Raw genomic sequence first — 11,625 nt, forward strand, 5'->3', positions numbered from 1 at the left:
GGACCTATACGTGCTTCTAGAATGAACAGATATCAACAGGGTTGGGATATTGTCTACATGGTGCAATTCAAACTCAGCCCTTGGGTGTCCTACAAAACCCCTTTCCCCATCTTCTTGTTGTTTTATGCTCCTTCTGCTTGCCTGCAGCTGTGCCCTGTTACAGCCTCCTCTTCCTGTCCTTGGATTCACCTCAAACTCGTGCTTCCCTTGTCAGGACTTGTTTTGACCTGGCTCCTTCTTTGGGTTAGACCTGGGCATCAGGCTGCTGTGTGTGACTCATCCCCTCCCCTGGTTCCCAACTCTCGCCTCGCTCGGGGCCTATGTACCTTTGCTCTCAGTGCAGCCCTCTGGGGCTTCTGGCTCTTGCTCACAGGCCCGGCCCTGCCTGGACACCTATTTACCCTGGAGCTGACCCTGATCTTCTCTCAGTTCCCAGTTTTCCATGCCAGCCATTTTTCTGTTCCAGACTCCAGCTGATCCAGCCTCCCAGTGTGTGGGTGGGGAAGGACAGACTTTGAAGCTGTTAGTGATAAGTTGGGAGGAGGCAGGAAGGTGGGCTAGCTCTGTTTGGTTCCCACGAGGAGGAACGAGGTCTTTGGGGAGCAGGTACCTCTAGCAAAGGCCATCAGAAACTGGTGGCTATGGTTTCAGGGAGAGGACAGCGATGGTGAGAAAGTAGGGGGGTGGGTGGGGGAAAAGGGAGAAAAATACAGGAATCAGGTTCTGTTAGGTGCCCAGGTATGCGAGTCTCTTAAAAGCTTAGTCGTCAGTGGAAACTACCAACCAGGCTGAAGAACGAAGCAGATGATGCCCCTAAGGACAGAGGTGGGAAAGGAGGAAGCTGATTCCCACAGTTTGAATAAAAAAGGGAAAATATATTAGGTCTTCTTTTTTTTTTTCTTGGAACCAAAGCAGAACATTTCTTCCTCCTGGCTAGCCCAAGCATTTGGCTTCATCTTTATGAGTTAGTTAATTAAAGGGGTGGAAATTTTTAAAGATCTCAGAACAAGGGCCCCAAGGAGAGTGTTGCTGGAAGGTTTTAGCAAGGGGGAAACCAGTCAACTTTATTGGAAAATGAAAAGGATCGCAGTAGATAGATTTGGTGTATTGGAGAGGAGGCTAATAGTGATGTGTATAAATAATAATAATAATAATAATAATAATAATAATAATAATAAATAAATAAATTTAGGGCTTTTTTAATACCCGGCAGCTATAGGACAACACTGTTGATCCTATACACGTTTAGGGACGAATACGTCAAGGAAAGGCCTTTCCCCACAGCGTTCGATCATTCTTTCCTTCTCTGAAGCACAACTACACAGATGGGCTGCAGTCACACAACTGGGGCATGGCAGTGAAAGGACACTTTGGGGATAACTGGAGTGGAAATTGTAATTGGGAGCGGCAGGTTCGGAGAGCAACAAGGACAAGACGATGAGCTCCGGACAGCTGGAATCCCTCGGCTTCCCCGCTGATAGCCCCTTGGGGCTGCACCGCTTGCTCTAAGCAGGCCTGACGGAATTTCCCTGAGCCTGCCTCCGCCGCAGAGGTTGGCAGAGGTCGCAGGGGACATGGGTGTTCCTTTCGTGAGAACGTTGGTAAGAGCGTTGACCAGCGGTTTAAGAAACGAGCTTTGGAGCCAGATGCCTGGGTTTAAATCCCGTCTCTACCGCTTTCTACCACTTTCAACAGGTGTCTGTCTTCTCCTCCGTTTCATCAGCGGTAGACGCGGGGAAGTCGCAGCTAGCTCATGGGATTCAGTAGCAACACGTACTTAGGGAACATGCTTAGTGCGGGGCTTCATTCATGCAAAATACTGGAGAACCCCACGATGATGCTGCTGATTCTTAGTTTGAGAGGGTTGATCGCAAACAACGATGCTTCTTTTCAACCCCAGCAGCCTTCCTTACTTCTCTGCATTGAACCTTTCGATCTCCAGATGCTCTTCAGAAAGCTGGGTTTTCCTGCAGATACTGGGCCTCCGATTGGCTTCCCGGAGGCGACCAGGTGCCCGCCGGCTCTTCCTCACATGCCTCCGGAGCAGGGTTCCTTGCCTCGCCGCCCGCCTCACTCCTGGGGCCGCCGGCGCTGCCTGTGCTGACCGGGCGCACCTGAGAGACGCACCTGCCGAAGGCCCCGGTCTCCCTCCCCTGGAGCTGGAGCGGAGAGCACACCTCTGTCCCTCTGTCCTTCTGTCGCGGTGATAGGAGGACGACCCACGGCCGAGTAGCTCTGTGTCACTTCCTGCTGGAGCATCGGACACTATAAGGTGCAGCCTTTCGGCAGCAGTGTGATTGAACTGGGGAGCAATTTAGGGCCTGGTTTTCTGAGACTGTTACCCAATCCTTCTTTAATGGAAAATATTTAGTTTCCATTTACTGGAAGTGATACGTTTCAGAACTGTGGTTCAGTTGGACCACAGTCATTAAAACATGCCGGAGCATTCCATAAGCCTGTGGTTCATGAGCGCTAGACTCCGGTGGCTCTGCTTTCTGTCTCGTGATGTCCAGTCCTGTCTGTGTTGTGTGTGAAAGATGAGGGGTCGGGGGCAATTTGTGTCGGCATCACACAGACTTAAGGAGCTGGCGTGGGTCAGCGAGGATCCGCCAGCAGGTTTCATTCTGCGTTCAAGCATGGCAACATTTACAGCTTGACTCCAAGTGGATCGTGATTTTAAAAGGATGGTCATCAAAAATATAAAAATAAAAGAATAAAAGGATGGTTATCTCCTGAACATTATTTTCTTATGTTTTTGCAGCTGAACATACATAACTTTGTGTCGATTCAACATAGTCACTCTCTCCAGATTATTAGTTCTCCACTGTAAGAATTTTTCAGATAACTGCAACTTTATTCCCTTTAAGGGTAAAAACATATTTATTTCAATCATTTAAATGAAAATCTTTTTTAAGCATAAAACATATTTCTCTGACATCCTAAGTGGTAATTCTCAGGGATCCCTGGGGCGCTCAGTGGTTTAACGCCGCCTTCGGCTCAGGGCGTGACCCCAAGGTCCCGAGATCGAGTCCCACGTCGGGCTCCCTGCATGGAGCCTGCTTCTCTCTCTGCCTGTGTCTCTGCCTATCTCTTTGTCTGGGTATCTCATGAATAAATAAAAATAAAATCTTTTTGAAAAAATGATACTTCTCAGTACAGGTTAACCATTTCTTGATAAGTCAGAGTGAGTGTGATACCTCACCGTCGTTGTACTGATTGAAAACTGGCCTAAGTGGTATTGAGGTCCCTTCCTTACATGGCTGTGGGGGGCAGTGCCTTTGGAATTCTGAATTTTAGACTATTTCTCGTATCCTTCCTTGCTGTCATACTGTTGGCGTAACTCCTTGCATCTATCAGTGGGCCTGCATCTGTGCTTGCTCCTTCAATCAGCTGTCCCTACTCAATATGGGATTAAGGGACCAGATAACTAATCTCAGTGAACTTTTAAGTCAAGCAAGCGTAAATAGTCTCCGAGTGAGGCTTTCTTAGGAATAAAACATTGACATTTTAGTACATGGCTCTGTGAAATCTCGTGTGGCTGTTCTTCTAGCCTTCTGTGCTTGTTTCGGTGTTTTCCGGAAGTGTTCTCCATAGGAGAGGCTGCAAGGTGTTTGAATTTTAGGTGAATTGGGATGTTGCTGTAACCTTGGGAGAACAGTCTTCTCGCTTAGCTTAGTCTGCTCGTGTGTCTCTCAGCTCCTGCAGCAAACGGTGCAGGTCTTTCTGATTTCTGAGCAGTCTTGCCCATTTTTATCGCGCCCCTGATTCCCTAAGGGTGTAACTTTGATGCCTACCACACAGTAGTTTATTATATACAGTCGACCCCCGGAATTCACCAGGGATCTATTCTAAAGCATTAGCAAATCCTCAAAATTGCAAACATTATTATGACATAAACGTAATCCCTTACACAACCCAATAAAATGCGAATCAGAAAGATTTAAGTGTTCCTTTAGACCTTTAATGACTCTACATATAGGACTTTAGTTACTTATAAAGCTGGATTGCTTTCTTTTGGGGGCCATTTCTTAGAAATAAACAAACTTTTATTAATTGACCGCCATCGCTGCATGGGCCCTGCAGAGGGAAATGGAGCCCGGTTTGGGGATCGATGCTTTGGATGACACTGGTACTCAACGTTCAGCTCGCGGACTCCTTGCTCACGCCAGGCTCCCACGTAGAATGATTCAAGTTTGCATTTGCAAAAAATACAGTCCCATGGACCAGGACAGCAGCCTCAGATGCTTAGAGGACCAGGTAAGCGAGGGACGCAATCCACATTCTAGAATGTACTCTGCCTACATTTCCATTCTCGCCTCTTGTAGGCACAGTCTTCCTCCAGCAGCGTCGGCGGGAGCAGTGCAGGGCTCTTCCGCGCGCTCACACCCTCTCCTCCGGGGTCTTCCTAACCCCTGGAGGCTGACACCTGCCTCCCCAGGTTCCTGGCAACAAGGAGCCGACACGTGATGGAGCTTTGGCGGATGGGACACAGGCAGGAGTCTGTGGGAGGCTTTTGGTCCTTTTTCTGTCTTTCTGCCTGAAATACGGGAAATGCTTTCCAACCGTGAGCAAGAGGAGGACACAAGAGATGGTGCAACAGCAGGTGACAGGAGTCCGGGGCTCCAACAGCCTCGTGGAGCTACTCACCTTCTTACTTATTTAAGCCCCTATTGTTTGCACTTCTGTTCCGTGCAGCTGGGTGTATTCCTGGTGGGTTCCCTGCTCGTAGTTCTTAGCACGGCTTACTTCACGACGGAACAGGAAGCTGTAATCTATGACTCGGGCACACTTTTTCATGTTAAACACAGGGGCATCATCTTCCTTTCTCTGAGAAATGTTCCCATCTTTAAAAAAAAAACAAAGCAAAACGACATAGACCTCTTAGTCTGTTTTCTGATCTGTTTTTTGGAAAAAAAAAAAAAAAGACTTGTTTTTTTTATAAGAGTGGAAAGATGATAAATGTTAGTGGTAAGTGCTGGAGAAAATATAGGAAATGCTGAGTACTGTGGAAAAACGGACAGTTCAACCACTGGGATCTTTGTAATGGAGATAAGGATCCAGCATTGTCTCCCCCCCCCCAAAAAAAAAAGAGAAACGTATTTCATTTTTATTTTTTTAAAGATTTTATTTATTTATTCATAAGAGACACAGAGAGAGGCAGAGACCCAGGCAGAGGGAGAAGCAGGCTCCATGCAGGGAGCCCGACGCGGGACTCGATCCCAGGACCCCGGGGTCACGCCCTGGACCAAAGGCGGCGCTAAACCACTGAGCCACCCAGGCTGCCCCATATTTCATTTTTAAAGAAAAGCTAGAAACATATTTGTGATAGGTCCTATTTGTACAAAATTCTTGGCAGCTAATGTGCAAATTGTTAAGCACCCTGTGAGGCAACACTGTAGGGTGAGCTATACTTGTACGCCTGCCGGCACAATTTGACCAGTTGCCAGTTTGCACCCTGTTTCCTGGGGGCAGCTCGCTGAAAATGCACATTGGAGAACTCCGAGAGTCCCTCACGCTACCTTCCAGTGTTATTATTTCATCAATAAAAATCTTAGCTTTCCAACTCATTCCTTGGGAGCAACCTAGAAGAAAGGAGCGGCCTGTATTTTTTCATGTCCCTCAAGATATCTTCCCCGCAGCTCTCTGATGGGTCTTTGCCGGGTATTTTTCAAGGAAACACGATATCCTGGTGCCCGGCATTGACACGCATTTATAGGGTGTTAACAGAGGGCGCGACACCATGAGAAACACAAAAGAGTGTGGGAAAACCGGAAAGAAACCGAAGAAGCCGTGGTGGATCCCTGCCGGCGAGTGGAGGGGCCCGCCCTCCTGTGACCTGGCGATTCACGTGGCCCAGCGGCCGCGGCCTGGTGACCCGAGCGAGGAGTGTTGCACAAGTTGCACACATACGCCCTGGAGAGTGGGGAGTAGATGTGTTAGGACTCGGGGGAGACTTGCAGGGTGTGATCCTCAGCAAGGCCGTGACTGGAAGGAGGCCCCACGGGCGCCAGAGGAAACAATCTGAGCCGACAGAGGAGCGAGAAACCCCCTTCCTAAAACCATCCGAAAACTGTCTTTTCTTAGACACGGTGGCAGATCATCTCCGCACCAAGTGTTTATTTGTATACACGTAGCTTGTGTCTTGACAGTTTGGGTGAAAATGGGAAGCGTGAACGCCGAGACCCCGCCAGATACGTGTGCTGAGCATTAGAGCGATCCCCGCGGCGACGGCCGCGCACCCCCGGGCCGTGAACACCTCGGGTTGGGTGTGAAATCCCGAGCACCTTGGGGCGTTTGACAACTCCGGGATGTCGCCGGGGATGGGAAATTAAATTTAATGCTGTACGTGGAACATCCCGCCAAGCGCCCGAGGAATGTGGAATGAAAGCTCAGGGAGCCACATGTCTCCAGAAAACCCCCAACTTGACCGGCAGCAGGTGCACGCTGGGTTCCTCGAGCTGCAGCGGGCGGGAGCTGCATTTTCTGCATTTGTTTCATACCTGCGATGGTTTCCACAACTAATGGTTCTGGCTTTTGTGGGGTGCTCGGTAGTCACGGGTGATACCATGACACGGATAATAAGATGGGGTGAAGGCCGGGAGTGGCCAGGGCAGCTGCTGGGACAAAGGCCAGTCACCCCATCTCCCGAGGCGCCCGGCCAGACCCACGTACACACCTACGGGAACCCGCCACCCCACCTACTTGCCTGGCCTGCCCGGGAGCTCGAGCCGGAGCCCCCTCGCTCTCTCTCCGTCTCTCTCCCTCTCTCTTTCCCTACTAAATACATGCCTACATCCATACTGAAAAAAAGATTTACCGTGGAAGCAGACGCCCCGCTCGAGTCCTATCTCTGTTACGTGACCTGTTAGGCTTTAAGACCTTGGGCATGTGATGTGGCCTTTTTTTTTCCCCCCAAGATTTTATTTATTTATTCATGAGACAGAGAGAGAGAGACACAGGCAGAGGGAGAAGCAGGCTCCCTGCAGGACTCAATTCCGGGACCCGGGTCACCCCCGGGTCACCCCCAGGCTGAGGTGGGCACTCAGCCACCAAGCCCCCTGGGCCACCCGTGGACACTCGGAGCTCAGCCTGGCAGCCTCGTGGGTGGTGCATGTGGCACGGCTTCCTGGGGGACTGCGGGGTTTCGGGTGGTCATGTGGGCAGACGGCTGGGTTGCCTGGCGCGTGACCCCCACACCACGGCTGCCTGGAACGTGGCGGCTGTGACAACACCACATTGTGCAGCTGGCTGTGGGGATGCAAGGTGGCCCGTCCGCAGCCGCCGCGTGGGCCGCACCAAGGTCACCTGCGGCCCGACCTGCGGCCCCGGAGGCCCTGTCCATGGAGCTCGCAGTGAGCGCTGCTGTGGCTTTGTGTCCTCGGAGCCCACGTGCGCCCCGGTAACGGCTGGCGTCCCCCGGAGGTGTGGACTGGGACCAGGAGGGGTGTCTGCGGGGCTCTGGGAGGCCCGGAGTGTGAACCGACACCGCGGCCTACAGCCCCCCTACGGGCGGACACATGTGCTGGCCTCTCCTGAGCTCCCGCACTCGCCGAGCCAGCTCTCTGCCACCCGTCACCCCTGTCACCGCTGCCACCTGGCCTTCCCCTGCTGCTGCATGCACCCCTGCTCCCGATCGCGCTGAGGGCCGAGCCCAGGAGATGGGAACCCGGGCCACGTGCAGGTGCAGCTGTTGGCCCAGGGGAGGGTGGCCGCCCATCTAGCCTGGGATGGTGCCTGGGATGTTTTTTTTTTTTTTTTTAAAGATTTTATTTATTTATTCATGAGACCCAGAGAGAAAGAGAGAGAGAGAGAGAGGCAGAGACACAGGCAGAGAGAAGCAGGCTCCATGCAGGGAGCCTGACATGGGACTCAATCCCGCGACCCGGGGTCACGCCCTGGGCCCAAGGCAGGCGCTGAACCACTGAGCCCCCCGGGGATCCCACCTGGGATGGTTTTGAGAAAATTCCCACCGGTCAGAGAAAGACGGCCAGAGATGATTTTCCTGGGATGTTGCTGATGATACCAAGGCCCAGGAATTACCGACGACCAACCAGGCAAACAACAAAGCCAACCTCCTTTGAGAGGGTGGCAGAGAACGTGCCAGCTGGCGGTCCCCTTGGGATCGAGACGCGCATGAAGCCAGTCATCTTATTGGAGTCTGTGCCTCTCTAGCCACTCCGTGCTTTCTAGAAAACAATTATGTCAGAAAATTTCATTAATTTTATGTCTTTGGGTAATTCACTGACTGTAATTGGTTTTGAGAGTGTGGTGATTGCAGAGCCGCTGCGGGTAAGCGCACAAATGAAAACAACCTTTTCTCGGTGCGATGAAATGTAATTGAATGATGACTCCAATTTTTAATAACCCCAGAACATGAACGCTCGGGGAATGCAACTATTGCTGTTGGTGACAAGATCGCGCAGGACCCAAGCATGCATGAGGCCCCAGGGCGATGGAAAAGTGGGGACCATCGTGTTTGCCCAGAAATGACACCGACAGGAATAATAACAGCTTATGCTGTACTGAGAGCTGGGTACTATTCTGAAATGTTTGTGTTTAACTCATCGAATCCCCACAATCGCCCTTCTAGCTAGACGGTATCCCAACGTCCATTTCATACACGTGGAGAGCAAGGCCCAGAGAAATTGAAAAATGTACCTAAAACTTCATGCAGTAAAACCAGTCAGAGGAATATTGGCAACACCCCCTCCCCGCAGTGACCAGACATGAGACACGTTGGTTTCCTACCCGTTTTCTTGACTACTTGGGTTTTCACTTGGCTTCCATCCTTTTCCGCAAACACACCCCCGTGTTAGGTTGAACCATTTGAAGTGACTTTTTTTTTTTTTTTACAAGACATCATTGATTCGCAGTTCCAGATGGTTGAACCTAATACTCCATGCTCCAGGGGTGTCCTTCTTAGTTAATTTAATGAAGACAATTAAAAAAAAAATTAGGGCAGCCCTGGTGGTGCAGTGGGTTTAGCACTGCCTGCAGCCTGGGGCATGATCCTGGAGACCTGGGTTCGAGTTCCGTGTCGGGCTCCCTGCATGGAGCCTGCTTCTCCCTCTGCCTGTGACTCTGCCTCTCTCTCTCTCTCTATGAATAAATAGAAAAAAATTTAATGAAGACAATAAACACATTCCGTTTTCCTGATCGTGGCCGTCTCTTCAGGAGGAAGACGCATGATCCATGTACTTTAATCCAATCAAGACAAATCTTAGGACTCTCGCCCGGAACATTAGGATGGACGTTATCACATGTAGATAAAAGGTCCAGAACTCTGTAGCTGTTTTGGTGACAGCCGAACAGCAAAAACTGTCCGTGGAGATTCCACTCCCATCCATCCATAGCCCAGGGAGGCACATGGGGAAGCGCCGGGACCTTGTTTGCACCACACCTAATGGCTGATCTCCCCGCTTCTTCATTTAGATGAGCTGGTCAGTCCTTTTTTATAAGGCAACTCAGCTGGCAACTGGTTTGAGTTCTTGTTCCAGTGACAGTTTAGTCCTTTTTGAGTGGAAACAGACGAAAGAGGATCCCGTTTTGCATTTGACCCAAGTGGCAAAGACGCCCAACGAGAGGGAGTCTCCTAGACTTCCCAGGCTTGGCAGAGGAGTCCTTAGACTGGACCCCGCAGAGCCCCCTCGGGCCCTGGAGTTTCCAGATGCTCATTTCTTGCCACAAAGTGGGGTTTGTGTGTATGTGTGTGTGTGTGTGTGTGTGTGTGTGTGTGAGACCTCCTTTCATGTCAGGCGCGCATGCTTATCAGTCTGCAAAATGAGGTGTCGCTCTTTGCAGAACAGGGTGGAGTATCTCTAAGCCATCTCCAGCTCAGGCTTGGAACCTGCCTGCAGGAATTGTGTTTTCCCAGCCAATGGTCAGTCACCCGTGCCAAACAAAGTGGTTCATGTAGACTCGGAGAGTTGCCAATAAGATAAGACATGGCTATCACATTTCACCCTTGAAAGTTCTTCCTCCCTTTTTTCACTCTGGGATTGATGCGTCTTGAGTTTCAAGATAGGAGACAGTGCCCCCCCCTCCCTGCCAGAGGAAATTTATAGGGCCACTTCCCAGGGCAGTTTCCAATGTTTAGCCATAAATATTTTCAAGAGGGATAAAAGAAGGGACTCGCAGTACCTGGGCCCTGGGAAGGAGCTCCGCCGCCGGCCAGGGAGTGTGGGAAGGCAACCGAACACTTTCCTTTCCTGTTTGCCCCCAGGGAGGGCGGGAGGCGGGCGGATGGCTGCTGTTGAAAGCGCCGAGCACCGCCCCCGCCCTCCCAATTTGTACTTAATCTCTCTAGACGCGTATGTTCTTTCATTGCCAGGCCCGGATCCACGACAATAGTTTCCATTTTCTCCCCATCTCCCTCGCAGTGAGCAACAAAGGAAAGACATTCTCGGAGCCCATGAAATGTTTTTATTGAAACCCTGTTCTCTGGAGAGAGATTGAGGAAGCGATTTAAGCAACCTTATTACAAAATAAAAATGTATCCTCCTACCCCATGACAGGAAATGCGAGAAAGAGAGACAAGCCCATAAAAAAAGAGCACTAAGGAGCAAAAAAAAAAAAAAAAAAAGTTAGCAAAAACACTGGGAACAAAAGAGAGATGTTAAGTAATTACATGCAAAGGATGCAAAAACAGCATGAGACTCAAAAAGGATCTTTAAAAAAAAGTCTACGCATAATATTGCAGCAGGCGAGACCTTGTTGAGGATGGAGGATGCCATGCATTTTACATTTCATATATTTTTTTTACATTTCATATTTTCTAATTGACACATTGCTCCAGCTGTGTGCCGTAGCCGGCAGGGCCTCCTGGACGCTGCACCTACGGGGTGCTCCCGACGTGCAGAGCCCTTGGCCGAGCCAAGGGAAGATTTCAGGGGTTTCACACGTTGTTTGCATCACGCTCGTCGTCACGCTAAACCGTAATTCAGTGGCATCTAAATAAACCCGCTCATTAAGGAAGCTGATCAAAAAACCGACGTGCCTGGGCTCGGAGTCCAGACCGCCCTCCCCGGGGCCCCTCCTCTGGCTGGAAAACCCGGGAGGCCAGAGTCCTCGGCAAGTGTGCCTGCCGGGCTCTTTTGTAAGGAGTTTCTTTTTTCTCTTTCTCCATTGTTTCAGTCGGCTTGGTTGTGGCGTCCGTTATTGACGGCCAGTCTCCCACTAGATCCTCCCGGCGTTTCAGAACCTGTGGATTTAGTGGAATATTCTCCGAATGAGTGTCTTCCGTGTTTTAGGGCGCCGCTGCCTGGGGCCTGTGCCCTGCAGGTGAAGCGGGCCGCTCCGGGGGGCCTGGTGGCCTTCCTCGGCCCCGGGACCCCTGCTGGTCCTCTCTGCCCACGTGCATGTCCTCCTGGGGGGGACGGGACCCAGGGGTCGCCGTCCTTGCGGTCCAGGAGCAACGGTCGTGGGCAGGGGCAGGAGGGCCCGGGGTGTGGGGAGGGCGGCCGGCGGGCCGGATGATGTGAAGAAGGGGAAGGTGCATCTGCAGAGGCCTGTTGAGCCTCCGAGGGGTCCCGGTCCGGCCCGACGCCGCACCTCTGCAGTGACACCCGTGCAGATGCGGAGCCCAAAGGGCAGGCGAAGCCCCCAATCTCAGAACACCCTGCACAA

The 11,625-nt window shown here is 51.2% G+C and overlaps 1 long non-coding RNA gene across 1 annotated transcript; it reads right to left on the reverse strand.

The window, feature by feature from the left end:
- Window positions 1-6,899: 6,899 nt before the first annotated feature.
- On the reverse strand, window positions 6,900-10,412 carry LOC144314261 (uncharacterized). Its single transcript, XR_013380087.1, has 2 exons — window positions 8,749-10,412; window positions 6,900-8,186 (listed from the first exon to the last, which is right to left on the reverse strand). It is a non-coding gene; the product is annotated as an uncharacterized LOC144314261 (long non-coding RNA).
- Window positions 10,413-11,625: the final 1,213 nt, after the last annotated feature.

Source organism: Canis aureus, chromosome 5 (assembly GCF_053574225.1).
Source record: "Canis aureus isolate CA01 chromosome 5, VMU_Caureus_v.1.0, whole genome shotgun sequence".
Classification (NCBI taxonomy): domain Eukaryota; kingdom Metazoa; phylum Chordata; class Mammalia; order Carnivora; family Canidae; genus Canis; species Canis aureus.